Raw genomic sequence first — 21,497 nt, 5'->3', positions numbered from 1 at the left:
AAATCTTTCAGTATTGATTTTGAGGTGCATTTTTTATGAAGAGAGACTGTGGCACATTTTTATGCAATAGACAATACTTAATTGTATTTTAAAGCTTGTTTTGTCATTCTGAAAAAAAGCAATTATTTACTCTGAGCCTGGAAAACTAAGGAAGAGGAAAAGGAATGTATTATGTCTCCTGCTCCATTAGGAAAAGACTCTAAATTCCTTTTTTTAAGTGGTTGTCCTGTTGCAGTGGGTTTATGTGGATCTTATTGCTCAGGTTTCCAGGGTGTTTATTCCTTATGGTACCTGTAACAATCTTCTCTTATTCTCAAAATACTTGACAGATGTTACCTAGAACTATTTCAGGTTTTTTCAATGGCTAACTAAATTATTGTCATTTGTTTTTCAACCATACCTTCTTTCAGGATTACCTTTTTGCCTTTTTGATCAGAGAGATTTGAATTCTGTTTTGCCACCTGTTTAGGAGATGCCTCTACTGCCTCAAAATAAGGCACCTATTGATCCTTTTACCATACTTTTTAAAGTGGAATGAGAGGGCTTCTGGATGTTTCTTAGTAGCCTAAGAAGCTTCTTCTCATCTCATTTGGCCTCATCTGTGAGGCCAAAACTGCAAAACACGAATATTGGCCAAGCTGAAATGCTTGTCACCTTCTCACAGGGAAAGGCTTTCATTTCAACACCGCCAGAAATGGTAAGACATCCTCCAGGTGATGCTTCCTCCTTTCCATGATGCTAAAATGAAGCAGAAATTTTCAATCTAAGGGACAGGGATTAGAGCATAGAAAAAGTCCCTTCATTAGCATCGCAATTCCTTAAAGTGTGAGAACTTTCTCTTTTGGTGGCAGTATCAAGTTTCCACTGGAGGATGACACATTTTTCCACATTTCTAGGAAGTGGCATGAGATGTGTTCCCTTTGGTTTGACTGTCCATTTGGGCAACAGGATTAAAAGAGATTGGAAGCTTCACATCCGTATTACAGAGTTCCACATTTATTTAAACTGCAGGAATGTCTTTCTATCATATCTAAAGTTGTTCACTCAAATAAGGACTTTGCCACCAAACTACCCATTTTTAAACTTGATAACCTGTAAAGGGTGTGTGTAGGTTTTCCTTCTCTCTTCCAGTATTTAATTAGCCCTTGGCAGAATGTCATAGAGAACTAAATTCATTTATTAGTATTTTATCTACCAGGTCCTCCCCAAAAAATATCTGTCTGAGCTCTACCAGTGGGTCTATCACAACCAGATTGATGTACCAGTTTGTGTCCTACAGTGCTAATTTTCCTGTATCTTTAACACTCATTCATGTGTCTTCAACACTTTCATGAGAATAGTTAACTATCAGGCTGCCTGTTGGACAATTCCCTGATAATGTAGATGAAACATATCCTCCAGGCCCCATGTCCCAAGTTTCAGTGAAGGTAAGGTGGGATGAAGGATGCAGAATTTTAATATGAAGACTTTCTCCCTTTCTCAAAGAGACTTCTGCTGTTACTCTACCTGTTACTGAGGAATGTGGGCTATTTGTCTCATGTGAGTTTAGAAATGCATTTCTCCATGCTGCAGATGGAGGAAGACTCACCCTTTCAGCACTCCTATTTCTCTTGTGCCTTATAAGTAATGGAATGGAATGTGAATTATTAACTGCATTAGATTTTTGGGTTGATGTTTTTGTTGACCTTCCCATCCGTCCAGTCTGTTCCAAGCTACCTGCTCAAACTAAAGCAGTCTGGTCTTTAGTTGCATGTCTTACCCTTAATGAAGTCTGTTTACCATCCGTCACAGCCTTGAGCTGTGCTTATCAAGATCTTTCCCTCTGCCAGGCAAGTAACTTGCAGGAATTTTAATTTGGTGTTTCATGTTTTCATGGATTCTCCTTCTCAAAAAAAAAAAAAAAAAAAAAAAAAAAAAAAAAAAAAAGGTTGTTGTTATCTTTTCTGTTAGAAAATCAGAGAAATCCATACCCCTGTGATTCCTTCTTTGACCTCACTCTTCAAAGATAGGCCAGCTCTTAAGATGCAGCCATAATTTTTGCTGAAGGTAGTGTCTTTAATATCACTTATTTGTTTATGCTTTCCTTCACCTTCCCTTGGGCTTCTAATAAACATGCTTTATTTTGTACCTTTAATAGCAAAAGAACTCCCTTTATATTTGCAGTCCAGACTATCAGAATATACAGACTATGTATATCTCTGACAGACCCAGCAGTTACCTAGATGGATGGCAGGTGTCTCAGTATTTGCTATAAAACTTAGGAATTGGTACTTCCAACTGAGTGTACAACTTCTGTGAGACTGTTGAGTTACTGACCCGCAGTATATCCACCCCTCTTTCCCCAGGCACTGTGCCATCTCTGGTGAGCTGCATCAAGAGCTGCCACAGCACTTGGTAAAGTGCCTCAAGAACCTCTGGTAGATCATTTGTGTCAGTTAATTTTATGAAGTCACACAGTGTGAGCAAATGTGGATATTAATTTGAAAGTTAAAAAGGAAAGCAGGTCTATTAGCTCTATGAGCTCTATTAGCAGGGCTTGCTTCAATGTTTTAGACCATGTCTGTGTGGCTGATCATTTAAACAATTTATGGCATGAGATGGGGAGTTTTATGCTGTTGAGTCAAAGGTGATGACAACAGTGTGAATACATGATCCATGGTTACTGCAAAGGAAAAATCTCCATAGTCTGGAGGAATAAGGTGTAGATGTACCCTTAGAACAGCTTTATTTATAATCTGTGCATCCTAAAGAAGACTAATTACTGGTAAGTTATGTTTCTTTCTTGAAAACCAATCTCTATTCTCTATCTTGCCTGTGGATTACAACAAAGGATAATGGGACAGTAGTCTCTCTCAGCAAAGATAAAATTATGTTTATAATGATTTAAAAAAAATTGTTGTTTCATACTATAAACAGAGGATCAAAAGAAGATAGTTGTCTTTAACACAGATCTGCAGAGAACTAGTAACAACAAGTAGTACCCTCCCATTTTTATTTAATAATTTGATAATGGGCAACACTGATATGTTACACAGTGCTAATTGATTTTACAGTGGTTTTTGAGCTGCTCTTGAAAGAGAAGGTATGTTTTTTAAATCCTTTTTGGCAGTGCATTGCAAGATTCTCCAATGTTGCTCATGCCTTTCAAATGGCAGCATGGGCTGACAGTAAATGTCATCCACAACTTTATCCTTGTAAATCTTCTTTTTCATGTGCTAAAATCTAAGTTTGTATATAGGACAGCTTTGAAAATGGTGTATCTAGGTATTATTGGTAGCAACCTGAAGGCTTTATTCTGTGCTCTGGGGTTTGGTTTCAGTAGAAGTGTTGAGTTCCTTAATATAATCAAGTGTTTCAGTATCCATGGAAGGAGGTGATCTTAGCACTTTATTGGAATCCCATTTTCATAATGACCAGGACTGTTTCTTTTTTTTTCTGAAAGAGATGCCAGAGGATCTGGTTTTTATTTTAAAACTTATTGCCAACGAAATGGCCACAGATGCAGCTGGGGATCTAGTTCGTCCCTGGGTTGGCAATGCAGATGCCATGGATGCCTGAAGAATTTCCTGATCTGTCATTTTGCTTTAATGGAGCATCCTGTCATCCTCACAACAATTTCTGATATGAAATCTACTTGAATGGTTCAAAGAACTGGCAACCTTGAGAAAACAGAGACCCAAGATCAAACTTCTCCAGGTGCATAAACCCAAGCTTACTTCTCCAGCTTATCTTCAACTGCTTTCTGCAGTAAGAAAACTGCTTGTGCATTCTCTCTTAGTTCTAGTCTAAAGTCAGCATGTTTTGGTGGAAAGTTTTAATGTTTTCCAGCCCCACTGAATACCTTTTTTAGGGCTTCTTCTACAGGTCACTTTTATGAGCAAATAATCAACACAAATGCATTACAGCTAATTCTCCTGCCTGGAGCAGCTAGATGTACCTTATAACTTAGTCAAGTTTCAACAAATGTAATGCCTTTTAAACACTACTACCTATGCAGGACACTACTTGGATCAAGCACTTCAATATCATACTGAATCTTGAATTTTTTTATTACTGTGATCTCAGTTTTTTTCATACATTTCAGATGCTTTTATTTTGCACTTGAAATCCATGTCTTAAAAAGTGATGCATTAAGTATGTTTCTCATTAAGGATGCTTTTTTCTTCTCATTAAGGGTTTTACTTTTAAAAGCAGTTCCTACCTTCAAAAAAGGTAAATGTTTACTGCAGCATCTTCTCTTTAAATCAATGAAACAGAATATTAAAACCAGTATTTTTTTAATACATGAAAGAAGTACAAGAGCAAGGCCGCAGTACACTCCTTGAGGAGTCAGGAAGGGTAAGTATTCACCAGAACAAGAGAGGATATGCCTTTCAACTGCTTAATTGCTACACTTATAGGCCTTCAGGTAAAATATGGTGGCCAGGAAAAAAAAAAAGCAGACCACCTTTACCTTGGAGATGCCTCTGTGGAGCTTCTAACCAGCATGTCCTCTCCATAAAAAGACAAAGTTGCATCTGGCAGAAAGGGTCAGGGATCTGCACCAAAACTTGAAGAATGTTGTGAAGAGTTTTGGACAACTCTCGTGTCTCTGTGGAGGCAGCCTGTTCAGTCCACATGGCTCTGCTTATGGCATGAAGGTAAGATTGCAATGTAAATTCTTTTTCACATTTTATAAAGACAATTTCAAAGTTGCTGTTCTTTTTGTCTGACTGAATTTCTCTTGCCAGTCTTACTGTTTTAAAAAAATGGTTTTCAATGCTTTTTTCTCTCTTCTCTTGCTGTATGAAAGACCGCATAAATGAGTAAATTAACTACTAGATTATGAAAAAAAACCCTGGTTCTACACAAAGGTTTGTCTTGCATGTAAAACAATATATACAGTCAGTAGAGGTTTGAGGTCTCCTATAACAATTGCAGTATTGTCAGTAAAATTTTTTAAAGAAAGTTAATTTTGTGTAACTGAGTTACCCACTAGCAACTTATTTAAATGACATTGGAAGATACTGTAGTCTAGCTTTTTATATTCACTGCTTTTTAAGCTTTATTTTTTTCCTTCCCTGCTTATTCTAAATTTCAGGAAAATACAGTTTTCTTTGCAAAGCTTGAAAAGGAAGCTAATTTAAAATTGCATTAGTCTCCTGAATGTCCTTATTTGTACTTCACAAGTTACACATTAATAGATTGGGGGTCTTTTTCCTTGCAGAAAAATGTGCACTGTTTATATCCCTTATGTCAATAGGACCTTTGCATTGAAAGGTACCTTCTTCTAGGTGAGTCTATTTGCATTTTCTCAGTGCAGGCAGGCAGGCTCAAGACCAATCTTAAAAGCACTTGGGGTTTGATGGTCTTTTTTTGTAGACAGCTGTTCCAGGACATCAAGGCTTTTAATTTCTTACCAAAGCCTCAAATAAAAAGCTAGTTCTAATACATTTTTAATTCAAATAGTTCTCTTCTGTAACTGGTGCTGGTACATCAAATTCCAGATGAGATCTGACCCATTTTTATATAGTGGTAATATTTCTTCTCTGTCTGTGGAAAATTTCTTGTCTGGCTTACCACAGGATGCCTTTTACCCTTCATGCCTGAAGCACACTGCTGGCTTTGAGTCATTCTGTGAATTACTGGTATGCCCAGTTCTTTCTCTTTAATCAATTAAAACTGATGAACTCCTAAGTTACCATGGACTTTTTTTTTTCTTTCCCCAGGGCAGAATTCATCTTGCTTGACTCTAGTTGTCTAAATGCTGGGTATCGGGTATAAATCACATAAACACTCTCTGCAGTCAGTGCAGGGAGAGGAAAAGACATCTCCAGAGGCACATTCAAAGATGTCTGGGATAAATCACCTCCTGGATGTGTTTTTTATTCTCTTTCTGTTGACAATGTAGAGAGCCTAGACAACCAGCTTGTCTCAGTGTTGAATATAGGGAGATGAAGATTTCTGCTCCCCTCTGCCCCCACTTTCTCTTCACACTGTTTTAAATTTTAACTCACATCAATTAGCATTTGTCAAGGTCATCTACTCCTCACTTTTTCCAGTGACATCTCATCATCACTGAATTGATGATGCTTCCTATCTTAGAGTCAACAAAGTGCTTTGTAAAGTCCAAAGCACTCCACAAAAAAGGCATTTAAATGAAGGGATGTGCAGCTTTTTCCAGTATATTTGAGGATGTTGTTTAGCCGGTTAGAATTAATCTCCCAGCTTTTCAGACTTTTTTGCCTTGTTCGCATTTCTCATACTTGCATTTTTAAATCTTTGCTTAGAAAGTTTTAATGCACTGTGAAAATTTAGGGAAAAGTTTCTCCAAAGCTACTGGAGACATTTGTGTGATTATTTATCATATTTTTCATGCTTAGTTAATATGAAATCAGTTTCTTTTTTTTGATCATCCTGCTGATTTAAAGCTGAACAGAGTATTAATTCCACCAAAGGAATGTTTAAAAGTGAAGCTACAGTTCACTTTAGCAGTGAACAATAAGAAACAGTTCCAGAACTAGTAATGTTAAAGATCTTTGAGTTGCTAGGGCTGAATTCTGGTGCTTAAATGCATTTGAAGATCTTGGATCAAAATTTATTTTACTGGATCATTAGCAGAATATGGTTATTGAAAGAGGAAAAATAGGATTAATGTAAAGCACTGGAGATATGTCAGAGGTCTTCAAATGTGAGCTACTCATGCTGGGCTTCCTTTACACTGGAGAGAAATAGGCACTACTATCTGCTACTCGTATCTCTGGAAAGTAAAGATCAAAAATAGGTAAGTGAATTCACATCTAGGAAATGCCCATTTCTCTCTGATAAAATTATTAAGGAAGTTTAAGTTGACCAGTTCAAATGTTCATGCTTGCTTTGTAGATTCTTCAAATTGTTTTGAAAGCCAGCAAATGAAAAAAAACCAAAAACAAAAAACCTGAGAAATTATAAAGGTATTGAATTTTATCAGTTCAGAAGGTCTGTGAAGCTTTCCACATTTTCTTTTTTTTGTTGGGTTTTTTGGTTGGTTGGTTGGTTTGGGGTTTTTGTTTGTTTGTTTACACTTATCATGATATAGTTTTCTCTTCCTACTTTTATTTCATGATATCCTGTTGGCCTTTTGAAAAGCATATTTAAGCCAGTAGAGGACAACACAGAAGAATAACTTTGATAATACTCCACAACTTGGTGTTGATTTTGGCACCATCATGTCTGTACTCATTTGGTTTGGGATGTACCAGCCTTCCCAGTCTCTCTGAATGCTCAGGGACCAGCACTGTCTGCCAGAGCTCCTTATACACATGCACTGTCCCCCCTAGCCCTTTGCACCACCAGTGCTGGAGATAAAGCAATGAGCTTTGATAGCCTGAAAAGGAGTGTCTAGGTTCTATATAAATCTCAATATTTTATTTTGCATCAAACTTTAATAGGAGTGATTAACAGCACATCATAATTGTTCACAGTTTAATAATAGGTCTTTCTGAATTCTCATTAGTATTTGTATAGAAATTACTTTTTTTTTTTTTTTCCCCAAGATTTAGAGTGGGCAGAGCTCCCAAGTATACTTTTCTCATATTTCTAAATCCCATTTCAAGTAAATTGAGGGTCGGTATAATAAATAGCCAGATGGAGAATGTGAAACATAATTTCAGGAATAATGCCATAGTTATAAGTGAAAAGTCAAAAGACTGTTTCTCTTTTCTTAAGCAAATGCCATGTTTTTACTTTGAGCATATGTTGTTATTTCCTCTGAGGTGCACAAAATCCTTGTGTAGTTCTTACATTCCAATTCAAAAGGCCAAGGTTTTCTACAAATGAATCTCACAATCTCAGATGGGCCATTTTAGGGGATTGTAACAGCTGTTTGTTTACATTTATTGTTTAGGATGCACATCAATTTCCATGAGACTACTCACATTGCATATTCACAGCTTTCATTATGTCTCTTTGTCAGTTCAAATTGGCCAAGTATGGTCTCTGTCTGAAGGTTAAATTGGTTTAAAAGCAGTAAGTTTGTTGACAGACCAAAGTACATTTTGATGACTTTAAAATATTCTGCCAACCCTTCAGAAAAGAACTACGTCAAAAGCAATCCAGCCCTCTTCACTCTTTGCTTTGAATGTGCATCATCGGTGATGTCAGTGGAAGTCTAGTATAACAGTTGTTAATTAACTTATGTCCCTTCTCGTGGTGCTGCAGAATAAAAGCACAAAATGTTGTAGGAGCAACCTGAAGAGCAAACATTAGTTTGTTTGTTCCTTTATTAATAATTTATCATGAAATGTTGTCAAATTCTCCCAACTTATGATGACATTCCTAGGACTGGACCCCATCAATCCTGCCCCATCCTGACCATTATGATACACGAGTTACTGTAAGACTTGCTCCTGCAAACGCTTCTCCACCCAGCATGAGTTCAGATTTGGTTGGCAACTTACAGTAACAGTGTCCTCTTGAATATACCTTTGCAAACAGAAGAAAAGAGAGGCTGCAAACCTAAAATGAAATTAATTTAAATTAAATTGAGTTGAAGCTGTTTTATGAGCTTTCTTGCAAATAAACAACCAGAGCATAATAGTAGTTCTTATATGAAGACCAGAAAGTAAAACAGACCAAAAATCACCCAAACCTTAACTCCTCCTATTACTCTTTTCAAGGTCAGAAAAAACCTGCATGGAATAAACATTAAAAAATTGATATTATTTCAATATCCTTAATTTATTTAGGCTTTGTGTGTGGATAATTGTTCCTTTAATTTAAAACATTGGCCTGCACTTGCCTCTTCAAATATCCCCATTTGCTTATTTGACTAAGTGAAAACCTACCTGGTTCACAACAAGTGAAAACAGTTAAGCTCTGTTGTTACTTTCTGTGTATACAGCTCACACTAATGGATTGCTGTAATATCACTTACCTCAAAAGATAAAACTCCATCAGATCCTTAGAAGGACTTTATAAGTTCTTAGTGCATGACATAGTTATAACAAAATTTGCAAATTTAGTTTTGTCAAGACCTTTTTTTAAAGAAGGAAAAATTTACTCAAACTGGCAAATGCATCTTATCTCTGACATATTCCAATTTGATACTTAAATCATGACATGACTTTTAACAAAAAAGCACAAACGAACTAAGAAAAGTAAATTTAAAAAATTATTTTGGGTAGAGTTATGTAAAAAACAAATCTCTGGTGATAGAAGATTAGAAAATAGAGATTCGGTTCTTAAAAGACACAAAAATATAGTTTAATTGTGGTGCCACTTTCAATTATCTTTTCTCATTCCATATTATCTAAAGCTACCCAGGAAAAGTAGATGGTGCTTCACTTTAAAAAGGTCATCATATCTTGTTGAATGTATTAGGTGGCTTTATTGACATCTCCTGAGTATGTATGAAGTGTGGTGGGAGAACAATTAATCATTCTGGAATATATCCTAATTAATGTTTAAATTAATATTCTCTTTTGGTTTTTCTATGCAAGCATTCAATCAATATTTGGTAGCTTGGTATTTTTAGTGGTTTGTTTACATTAGAGTACTCTTGTCCCAGTCTGTCACTTCAAGCTTTTCAATTATTTTCAGAATCTCAGATAAGCTTGACCGAAAGACCTAATCTTTTAGTTCATGTCTTCATTAAAGATGGCATCAAAATCAATCCTTCATTAACATCTGTTGAACAAGGCCAATGCTGCAGGAGAAATGCTGCTACATCCCCAGCCAGTGTGAATCAAATCTTTAATGAGACTATCCTCTGATAGCTAATGTCTTCTTATTGCTAAATGAATGAAGCAAAATTAATCTTAGTACCTTATCAGGTTAAACAAGCAAATCAGAAGGGGCATATTTATTTTTGTTCCAAGAGTAAGAGCAATCAATGGAAAAAACCACATAAATAACTTAATGAAAATCCCAGAAATAATACTGAACATGCAACTTATGGGAGTGATGGGAAGATGTGAAGAGTCTCAAAGCTCCTAACTTTGAAGATTCAAAACTCTTAATCTGTTCAGAAACAGATTTTAGCATCTGTTTTGTATTGCCCTAGGTGGAGATGAAGTGGAAAGCAAATATTTAATATGAACCTCTGAATCTCACAATAAAATACAAACATTTGCTACAGATAATTTTAACTGAATATGCCTTTTAAAATGTGGGATGAACTGACTGCTTATTCATTTTGCAACTTGTTGTACTGCCAGTTATGGATCACAAGAGCCTCATTCTAAATTTCTGGATGCATCTTGTCACAGGCAAGGAGATCTGGTTGTTGTATCTGTTTGTTTTTAAACAGAACTCCAACGAAGTGGTTTTTCGGTTAACACGCAGTGTGGCATTTATCAGCCAAATAGTAATCATTCCACCTTCACTTTATAGGCAATAGATAAACAACAGGCAATTCTGTAACAGAATTTCTTTCAAAAAAAATATTTTAAAGAAGCCAGTTTATTTGTGCTCAAGAAATGCTGGTTTGTTTTGGTTTTTTCTCCCTCAATGGGAACTGTGTAGGGAGACTGGGATGCTAGTGCATTCTAGTGCAATTATGGAAGTCTAGTTTGTGAAGTTGTAGATGTTGATGGGACGAATCTTGCTAGTAATAGAGTTTGCTTCTCATTTGCAGGAATTACACTGCTTTATAGCCCAGTTTTATTTGAATGGGCACATCTTAAAATCTTTGGCTGCAGCTCAGCTTTTATGGAGTTTTCAGATCCAGGAGGCCAGGAAAAAAAATCTTATATTACAGGTAACAGCAGAAACTGAAAGTCTCTAAAATGTGAGAAAACATAAAAATCAAACAAAGGAAAACGGAAAAGCAGGATTCATGTGTAAAGTTTTTTCAATATTGTTACAGGCCATTATACAGGTGTTACTCCCCGTTTCAGGCATGTATTATGTATTTGAAGCTAATTCCTGAAGTTGTCCAGATTTAAATATAGTTAGACACAACCCTTGAACACTTCTACTGACTTCAAGAACTCAATGTAATCTCCTGATTTCAGTGCCTCATGTCTTGCAGTGCTCATTTTTCTAGTTTTATTTTGGTTTTATTTTTAAGTGCCCAGGCATAAGTTCATGAGGTCAAATTCAGTAGAAAATGACTGAGTACTCCACAGTCTATTCTTGAGTATTTTAGTCAGAAGTAGCATCTCTCATAAGCCGTGCTAAACACTTCTTCACAGGTCTTTGTAAAAGCTGTAACCAAAAAACCAAAAACCCACAAACAAACCCTTGACTTTCCAGCAATTCCCTACCAAAAGATTTTCTTCTCTCTGAGACAGTCTGACATTGTCTCCCACCACTCACTGCTGGAGTGCTCATGGAAAGATTTCTTCTCAGCCTTGGTAATTATTTTCTCACCAAACCTGATTAAGTGGAAACATCAGCAGTTTAAGGACACAACCATTTGCCTCCACCAAGCCCAGCTCTACTGAACTTGCTTTCCCTGAATGTTCCTCTTCAGCCCCATTGCCTCACTTAAGGGGAGGATGTTTGTCTAAGCCCAGACTTCTCAGGTGGAGGAGCCTTGCTGCCCTGGTTAATTCAATTCTTTAGATGAATCTAACACTGCAAAAATATCACCATCCCCTCCATTCTGGGGGGTGCTATACAGAACCCCATTCTTTGGGTGGCCTGCCCCAATCTGTGCTCTCTGACAGGTTTGAAAATTGGGAACCCAACCAAGAATAAAAGTGGTAGTATGTTCTCATCCCCAAGGAAAGGGAAAAAAACCAACCAACTAAAGAATTTAATTAGCTCCCACCTAAATGAAAGCACAGAGAAACATCTTTAGGTATGTCTTAAAAATTCAAAATAATTGGAGTAGCCATTTTAAAATGACATTTGGGAGTGAATTCCAGATAGAGAAACTAAGAATCCTTTTTTAACATGTAGAAGATAAACACCTTTGCTAATACTGACTAGCATTGCTGAAGGTGAGACATAGGTGTTCATAAAAACTGTCTCTCAATGCTTTTCTAGGTCAAGAGCAGCAACCTAAATTATGTTTGTAAATTACCAGTTAGCCAAGGAAAACAGAGGCTCCATGGTTTTACCAAGACTTTCACCTAATTCCCCCTAATTAGAAGAACCCCACAATTTGCTTCAGCTCTCTTGACCCATTATTTTGAAGGCTACCTGGAATGAGAACACTCTAGAGACTGTTTGTACACAGAAGTGATGAAACCCCAGGCTAGCAGAGGCAATTATCCTGGCTGCTTTTGCTCCCATCTGTATTTCGAAAGCACTGAAGGTCACCAGGTGAGAACTGAATTAACAAGAAATATCCCAAATCCTCAAATGAACAACCCTGCTGAAAGGAAGATCTTATTCTTCTCATATCCTCTGGTTGCTACCTGAGTAGACAAGACAGGTCTATCTTAGTTTTTTCGTGTCCTAATAGAAGGGACCATGTACTGGAAGTCACCGTAAGAGGTGAGGCTTAGAGCAGGGATCATTAGCTAAAGGCCCCAGCCTTCCCGTTTCTCTCATGAGATCTTTGATCTGGGAGTAAGAAACAACTGTCTTCTGGAAACATTCAACAAGAAAAATTGAGCCCCAGTGTATCCATCCACTGCAGCTACTGCCACCTCACCAATGTTATTTTTGCAGCATCAACAGAAGCAGGAACCACAGTGTCCAGGCCACTGTTACTGGCTGCAGAAGTGCAGGACTTCATCTTCAACCTTGCTCTGTTCTTAAGTAATGAGTGTGCTGTATCATAGCCAAGGTTTGAAAAGCTGCAGAGGATCTGGATATGTTGTTTTCATAACTTATTTGAAATTCAAATATCAATTGAGTAACCAGTTTAGGAAAAAAAGTGTTATTCTGCAGTGTGTTGTATGGCAAATAATTACGTGACAAATGTCAAGTTACAAAATGTAAGCATTTTTGCCTGAGAACTCTGAGGAAGTGCTTGTATTTTCTTACAGTGAAAGTGTTTCTTTCACCACCACCTGACCTGAAAGCAGGTAATGGAATTTTTTCAAAATATGCTCTGTAAAAATTAGACCTGAGCAGACGCCAAACTCTAAAAGTGCATCTCTCACAATCTAGAGGTGATTTTGAAGCAGGTTTTTTAACAATATGATATCCAGCTTTCTCCAAACAGGTCAAATATTAATTATTTTAAAGCTGTGCAATGGGATGTAAGGGATGAGAGCAAGTATGTGCACATGGCAAGAGATGGTTAACTGGGCTACTACGACGGGAGGCCAAACCCTTGAACACTATTGGTGTCCAGTCCTGATTTTTCCACTGACAGATTGTATGATCTTGCACAACTCATGTAAACAAAAGTCAGAAGACTTTTAAGGATTTAAGAATGTTAAGGATTGATAGGTAAATGCTTTAAATAATCCTTTGAAGGAAATTTTCAGTCAGTGCATGCAGATCCAAACGGAAGTCTCAGCAAGGATTTAGCAGTGCTAGATGAGAGGCACGTGAAGGAAAGCAACTAATCTACATTCAGTTTTACTGGATGATTTCATCATTCCAGAAACTCAACCTTTTATTTTAGAAGTACAACCTATATGATTTAATTTTATTTCCTGTGAATTCCCTTCAAATTCCAAGAAAGAAAAAATATTTGTGTAGTGAAGAATGGATATGGAGGAAATACTTTAGTCTGGAGAGACATATTAAGCAATAGAAAAGAAATAGGGAACAATTATTTTCTTCCCTAATTGCATTTAATTTCCCACAGAATACTTTGTAGACAAATGATGGGGCATACCCTTAATTGCTCAAAACTGTTAAGCAAATTAATCTGTGAATTTATTTAGAAGTACATTAGGTTCTCTCTTAGAGTACTGGGCTTTGAAAGTTCACAATAGGTTTCACATGAGAAGCATGAGACTGATGCTGGCAGTCAGTTTATTTGCTTAGGTTGGGACAGGAGCAAGAAGAGAAACACTGCAAATGTTTACTCTGCATAAAATAATTTAGTAACATCCATTAAGCTTGCAAGACTGAGTCAAATCACAAAAGCCTGTGGCAATGGTGAATTGTTAGTTATTTTCTGCAGAATTATGGGAAAATATTTATGACTAACATTTTATTAATGCTTTTAATGTAATATTTTCTTTAAAAGAGAGGTCAATAAGAATTTGTACCTGTAACACAGGAAAATTAGTTTGAAATTTCTTTGTGTGATTCATGTTTTTTTCCTGAAAGTTCTCAATCCACTGTAAAATCTGTACAGGTATAAAAGCAGTGGGTGATCATTTAATACTTCAGCAGAGCATCTCAGATAGGGAATTATGCTGTAAAATCATCTTAGCATGCATTCCCTGTGCTGTGCTCTGAGTCTGGGAAGTGCAGACAATTTAGTAACTGGCCCCACACCTGGCCAAAGAAAACATTTTACAAAAAAAAAAAAAAAAAAAAAAAAAAAAAGAAAAAAAGAAAAAAAAAAAAAAAAAAAAAAAAAAAAAAAAAAAAAAAACCACCACAAAAAAACCCCAACCAACCAACCAAAAAAAACCCAAGAAAAAGCCAGCCAAACAGCCAACCAACCAAAAAATCCCCCAGCCAAACCACAGCACAAAAAGTAGAAAGAACAAAACAGACACATCTTCACCCCACCCCTCCACCCCTTATATTTTTCCTTAGAGGAAATCAGAATTACATTTCTCAATGGAGATGTGAAGGTTTGTTTTCTTATTTTGAAATTCAAATAAGTGTATATTGCCTTTTTTTTTTTTTTCTCTAACAGCAAAAACATACAGAAGCATGCATCATTATGTATAACCCTCAGTATTTGCAAAAAGTAGTAAATTGCTAGTACTGTCTTAAAACAATTTGTGAATAAGGGTCAAATTTTGTAAATAATTTTATTAAGAAAACTGTTCAGGTTTAGCAACAACCAAGCACCACTGATAGTGAAGTAAGCAGACTTTTCTTTGTATTTTATAATTCGGTGGTCAGAGACATCGTGCAGTCAAATTCATATTCATTTTTTCTTGTGGTTTTGATGATTTTGAACCTACTTGGGATATAAACACAATATGTGTCCCACCAGTAGTCCTGTCACAGCAGTGTTATTTAACACTGATACTTATTTAACACTCAATATTGCTAGGATAGAGGATGGGCTATTATATCACCTTCAACAACATGTAATAATTTCATTTACAAAATAAAATAAATTCATTCTGTTTGCATGCAATGCTCCCCCATCCTGTCCCATAAGGTATGTCCCCTGGGCAAAATACACTAAATAATTAGCACTGTGGAATATCCATGTTCTCCCTTTACCAGGGTTCATACAGCTCATTCAGTCATCTGAAAACATTTTGGGTGTGAATAAGGGCACAAATGAGGGCTTCAGAAGCAATATTGCAGAGCCAGGTAGAATCTAACTTAGTTTTCAGCGCTTGGTCGCAATTCATTGGACCTGAAATGAATAAACATGTGGAAACCTGTGAGAGAATCAAGCTAGATTTTACCAGCATGTTGTTACCTCCAAGGAGAGACCTGTGTCCCACAGTAGAAAACTGGGCATTCTTCATTTGTGTCTCCCTGATTCCATTCAAAAAATTAGGGATGATAGGTAAAATTTGCATTCCTTTTTTCCTGCTTATCTTGCAGTTTGAGCCCTGAAGTAGCTAATTTTTAACTCGCTACAATAAATATGCTTGCTGACTAATTTTGCTTTTAAAAATCCCTTTAAGGTCTCAGAAACCTTTAGGTTCTCAGTGACTGGAGAAAACAAATTATACAGGCAAATTTGAAAGGCTTATTTATGTAGTCATTCTGACATACTGTGATCCACGCAAGTGGTCTGCAAGTCATTTTTGAGAATTATAGACAACATTTTCTTCTTGATACCCAGGCATGGAGGTTTCAGCAGTGTTTCTCTTTCTATTTTTGCTTCCCTTTTTGCCTTCATATATTTTAAGAGTGTCTTCTCCTTTCCTTTTTCTCTTCATTTCTTTCTCAGTCTCTGCACCAGGTTTCATGGGTAAGGGATTTACTTCAATATTTCTTTCATTTTGTTAAATGTGAGGTGAACTAGGTACTACTTGAATCTGAAATAGCCTTGGAGGAATAATGGGCCAGTAGGTTTGAAATGGGCCTAAAAGGATTCTCTTGGTGATGATCCAGTCTTTTACCATCTGAATCCTAAATACTGCTTATTTTATAGTATCACAAAGTACAGTGACAGAACATCCAAGAATGACCTTGGGTTAAAAAGTAATTTGGCCATTCTAATCTGGCTGCAATATAATTACATAAATAAAAATATTAGCATAGACTAACACATAGGTAAAACAATTCAGTGCTTCAAACTGCCTTTGGAAAACCACTGAGGAACTTCCTCATGTTCACAACAAATTAGATTAAGCCACTTCCTGCAATAAAATTGGAATGACATTTTTATATCTTTATCTTTCAGATACAAGCATAAGGCCTACCTGCAAAATAAAATTAAAAAAAAAAAAAAGTTTTGCTTTTTTGTATTCCAGAGGCTTTTGAATGCCTAATTAATTTAATAATACTAGAACATTTTTTACAAAGGGTAAAAGTAGAAGCAAAAGCTATCTTCCTTTTTTGGTAGATTCTCTCCCACATCTCACAGTTCTCTGTATGCTTAATTTCTATAGAAGTGAGACAAATGGCAATATCTCTACATACTTTTTTGCCCAGTTTCCTTTTGTTGTGTGGGTCTGGTGACCAAAGGCAAAGTTACCAGGTTGTACAGAAGCAGGGAGGGAAGGGGTGTGTAATCTTCCCCATCTTCCCAGGACACTGGGAAAAATAACACAGTATTTTATTCTGCTTCAGCACCCTAAGGATTATTCTGCATTTCAAGGAAATAAAACTGAATAAAGCAAACAAGTGTATAAAGCTGTGTAATAGTAGTCATCTTCCACTCCTTCAGGATGTACAAAAAGCTGGGACCGATTCCTCCCATGGAAAGGCAAGGCACATACCAGCCTCAGTTGAAACACTCTAAGAAAACAAGCATGTTTCCTCCTGAGAACACAGTGGCCTCTCCCTAATGAGATCATTGTTCTGTCCATGTTCATTCATGAAGGTGTTCCATGTGATTTTCTTTCTAGGAGAATGGGGACTATGAGAAGCTTGGCTACATAACCTTTTGTATGAAATCCCAAAGCTACTCTAGAAAAAAATAAGGACATTCAGGTCATGATAGCTGTGTCTAATTTGGCGTCCTAATATACAACTGTTGTATTATAAAACAGGAGGAAACTAGCCTTTCCCCATAAGCCTTGCAGTCAAGAATTTAGCTCTGAAGCTGTGAAAAATGAGCATGTTACCAGTGCATTACATCAGAAGTGGTTTATTTAATAGAAAAAAAAAAAAAAAAAAAAATTATTGCCTTACTTGTCTGTCTCTCTTATGGGGTGCTACTGAAACGGGATATGCAGGCAGCTGAGATCAGACCCAGAGGAGAATACAGAGCACCAGGCTATGTGAAGGGGAAATGAAAAACATGGAGGAAAAGCCACACATAGTGTAAAAGTGAAATCTAGTTGGACATATAAGGACATATAAAATCTTTAGAGCAACCATTAGAATGTCCTCACCTTCCTAAGGTAATGAAAGCCTGAGTCTGCTGTTGCTCAGTTGTACTTGTGCCCATTTCCAACCTACTCAGAGGTGTTCTTCATGGAACAACAATATGTTTCCTCTTAAATTCCATGTAGAAGTCAGGTTCTCTCTTTTACAGGAATGCTTGAGCCAAAAAATTTGCCTTACACTGAAGAAAACCACATATAGCTTATTTTTGTTCTGATCATTAAAAACAGGACAAAGAATGACAACTTAGAACTAGGTTTGGAAAAACTCTGTAAGACCTGATAGCAGAAATTGAAATTCTGTTGCACACAAGTACTTATACTGAGATCTAGAGAAAGAAAAATCAGTCCTTTTATCTATAGCTTTGCTGTGAGATTGTGAGCATTGGGTAAAATTCAAAATTTTTTACCTACAGAAAACAAAGCCACCCTACCAGCAGTTTTGTTCTGCCCTTACTAATGTAATTCTGAAGCACTGGTCACTGACAAAGTGCTTATATGCAGAACATTAATTCTTTAAGTAGAAAAATCTAAATTAATGGTCCAATTCTAAGTCCTCAGCATAGAGACCCTTCCATGTGGTACAGGTGACTTGAACTATTGGAAATGGGTAAAAGATTTCTAATGAAGTGTAAAACAGTGGCAAAAAGGTTTCTCTCTTAAGCAGAGAAAACTCCTCTGCTTCGTTTTAGACTAAGATTTATTTCAAGTGATGAGAGTGAAGACCTCTAATTTTCAGGCTGCTGGAAAATGTTATTTTGCCTCCTTGGACATGTTAGGCTTTTCATGGCTTCACTCTTGTTTCTATTATGTTTTGACAGGTACAGAGGAGTCAGGATGGGAATATCAAGGTTTTACCACCTTGAAGCACCTGTTTTTGTGTTATCATTTGATGTGACATCTACTTCAAACTTGGGGGAATAAATACAGGTTTCTACTACAGGCAAGCTAACAGTTGTGTGGGGAAACATTTTCTGAGAAAGGAAAGGGATGGCTCCTCTTGGATATGTCGCAGTTCCAACTTTTGATTGCTTCAAAACCAATCAGCACCTATTTTGTAATTATGGAATCATACACATTTTAAGGGACATTTTTAGTTCAGTCTAAAGGACTCTTAAAGACTTTTAAAAGTAGATCAAATTAGACTGAGTTTCTCAGGGTCTTGTTGAGTTTTGAATTTCTCCAAGGATGACTATTTCACAGCCTCTCTTGGCAACCTGTTTCAGTGTCTGACCACCCCATGGATAAATAGGATTTCCTGTTTCTCATCAGAATTCCCTTGTACCTGCCTGCATCCATTGCTTCTTCTCCTACCACTGTGTCCCTTTCAAAAGAGTCTGGTTCCACTATCTCTATAACCCCTGAGAGATCTTTGGAGACAATATCCCTGCAGCAATATCCCTGTCTTTTCTTCAGGCTGAACCAGCCCAGTTCTCTTGCCCTCTCCTCTTCCTTCATGGTGCTGTCCCTCTGCCCATCCTGGTGCCTCATTCATAGTGGGACTCCAGCCTACCAGTGTCTTTCTTGGGCTGGGGAGCTCAAAGCTTTGCTTGGCACGCCAGAAGGGGTGAGCAGAGCAAAACAGAAACACTTGCCTTAGCTTGCTGGTAACACCCTTGCTAGAGCAGCCCTTGCCACAGGCTGCCTTTGCCACAGGCACATTCCTGGTTTATGCTCCAAGTGTTGTCCAGCAGGAACCCCAGGTCCTCTTCTGTAAAGCTGATAAAGTTGTAGCTGGTCTGTCCCCAGCACATACTGGTTCCTGGGCTTTTTGCTTTCCCAGTTCAGGCTATTTACCTTTGTTGAGGTTTTCATGGGGTTCCTGATGGCATATTTATACAGCCTGTTGAAGTTTGTCTGACAGCACCCCTGTCCTCCAGCCTCCCCAGTTTGAACTTCCTGAGCGTGCACCTCTGCCCCGTTGCTCAGGTTGTTAATAAATAAAATAAACAGTATTAGCTCCAGTATCCCTCAGGCATGCAGCAGGTAACCAGTTGCCAGCTGAACTTTGTACAGTTGACCACAACCCTTTGAGCCTGATGAACTAGCCAATACTTCACCTACCTTATCACCCACCTCTGTACAGTATCCTATAACCAAAAGAGGATTTTGGTTATAGGATACTGTAGAAGACTGTTAAAAGCATTTCACTTTCTAGGAATATTTACATTTTTCTATTTGAATTTCCTACTCTACACTCTAGTTTACTCTTTCTGTGTAGAGCAATAGGCTTTAACCATTAAAATCTGTTCAACATCAGTCCTGATGTTGAACAGATATGCCTTTTTGCCTTTGGTTTCCTTGAGAGTTAGTGGATATAGGCCCTTCCAGAGGCAAATCAGTTTGCCAAGAGCAGAATTAACTCCAAGAGTTTTCTCCTTCTGGTAAGAAAGGATTTTTTAAAATTATTTAATGTAAATCCCTGTTATGTCTCTTAACTCTTTTGTTTTTATCCTCTTGTTAATCCCTAGCATTGTTTTTTTTCATACATATGGAGAAACGTCTTTGTTCCTTGCCTGATTTTTCCTTAATTCTCACATTGTTTTAAAACAATGGTACAGCCACAGTAATTTCTTATCTTTGATTTCTGTCTAACATCAGAGATGTTTGCTGTTCTCTCTCAATTTATAAACCTCTTCAGATAATGCTACCGTCCTGGCAGTCTTATGTAATTTAAATTAATTTTCCAGAAGACTCCATCTGCCAGGTCCTTGAGTGTGTTACAGTTTGGTTTATATTTCTTCTAATCCCTTGACTCCTTCCTCTCCTTACAATAATGAATTCTTCTCATTCAATCTCACCAGGCTTGCTTCCCACCTTTATGTTTTCAGGCATTTTCTAGTGCAAATCAAATTGAAAATAGCCACTTCACTGTAGCTTCTAATTTGCATGGTGGGAGAAAATAGAGGGTTTAGAAGGGGGACAGGGCAAGGGAGAAATCATTACTAGAAAAATTTCCTGGAATAATTGTGCCTGCACTAGGAGATTCCAGCATGTCTGAGGGTACTGCTGACCTTTAGAGCATGATCCTTTATGCTAACAAACTGTTAAACTGTGCCCTCACTGGTGTGAGCTCAGCCGTTCCTGGCTAGTGCTTTCCCCAAATACTTCTTGGGGGCAGTGCAGCTCATCATCATTCTGGAGGTCATTTTCAATGGGTAGTTTCCACACAGACACTGATTTGGAGCTAAGAGATTTTATCTGACTACATACTACTTTGCCTCAGTGCAAAGGAAAATGCTTAGATATGTTTTACTCACTGGTATATAAGATTGCTGTACTGTGTACATTTGCTTTTCCAACAAATTTGATGACTCCCTCTATCATTAGATTCTGTCTTCTGTAGGCTTCAGCTGTCAATTTGAAAAAACCCCTTCTCCTCCTGGTTAATACTTCACAGACTTTTTGTGGTTAAACTAGCCTGCATCTCATCTCTTGAGATTCACAAAGACTATATACCTTCTTGGCATGAACTTTAACACTGTTTCCACTGACATACATTTTTGCTGCTTAGTCAACAGGATGCATCTGTGCTTTTCCCAGGCAAAAGGACCTTTTAGCCATAACCATTAATGGAGAGCTGACTCCCAGTGTATTTCACAGCAAGTGAGATTTTTGTTATTGTCCCAAAGGCAAGAAATGGCTTGAGGTTTTTCATTTCTTTCTTTTTAAAAATATATGAACCTTGTTTTCCTTTTTCTTTGTAAGATAGTTCCATGAAAATGAGCAGGAAGCAGGAAAAAGCTTACAGGACTTGAAGAAGGAAAAATTAAAATATGTAAAGATTTTTAAAGGATTTAAATATTTCAAAGAAGATTTTAAAATGCAGAGTCCTGTTTTGATATAAATAATACAAGGATCCTGGAGAATGAGTTGATGAAAATGGTTCTTCAACTCAAGGCAACAAGTATACACATATACAAAGATATCTTCATCCAAATCATGAAGTTCCTCAATGGATACATTATAATGTATTTTATT

Source organism: Zosterops lateralis, assembly GCF_965231275.1.
Source record: "Zosterops lateralis genome assembly, chromosome: 2".
In the NCBI taxonomy this organism is placed as follows: domain Eukaryota; kingdom Metazoa; phylum Chordata; class Aves; order Passeriformes; family Zosteropidae; genus Zosterops; species Zosterops lateralis.
The sequence above is the reverse complement of the archived record's forward strand: the minus strand, read 5'-3'. Positions refer to the sequence as shown.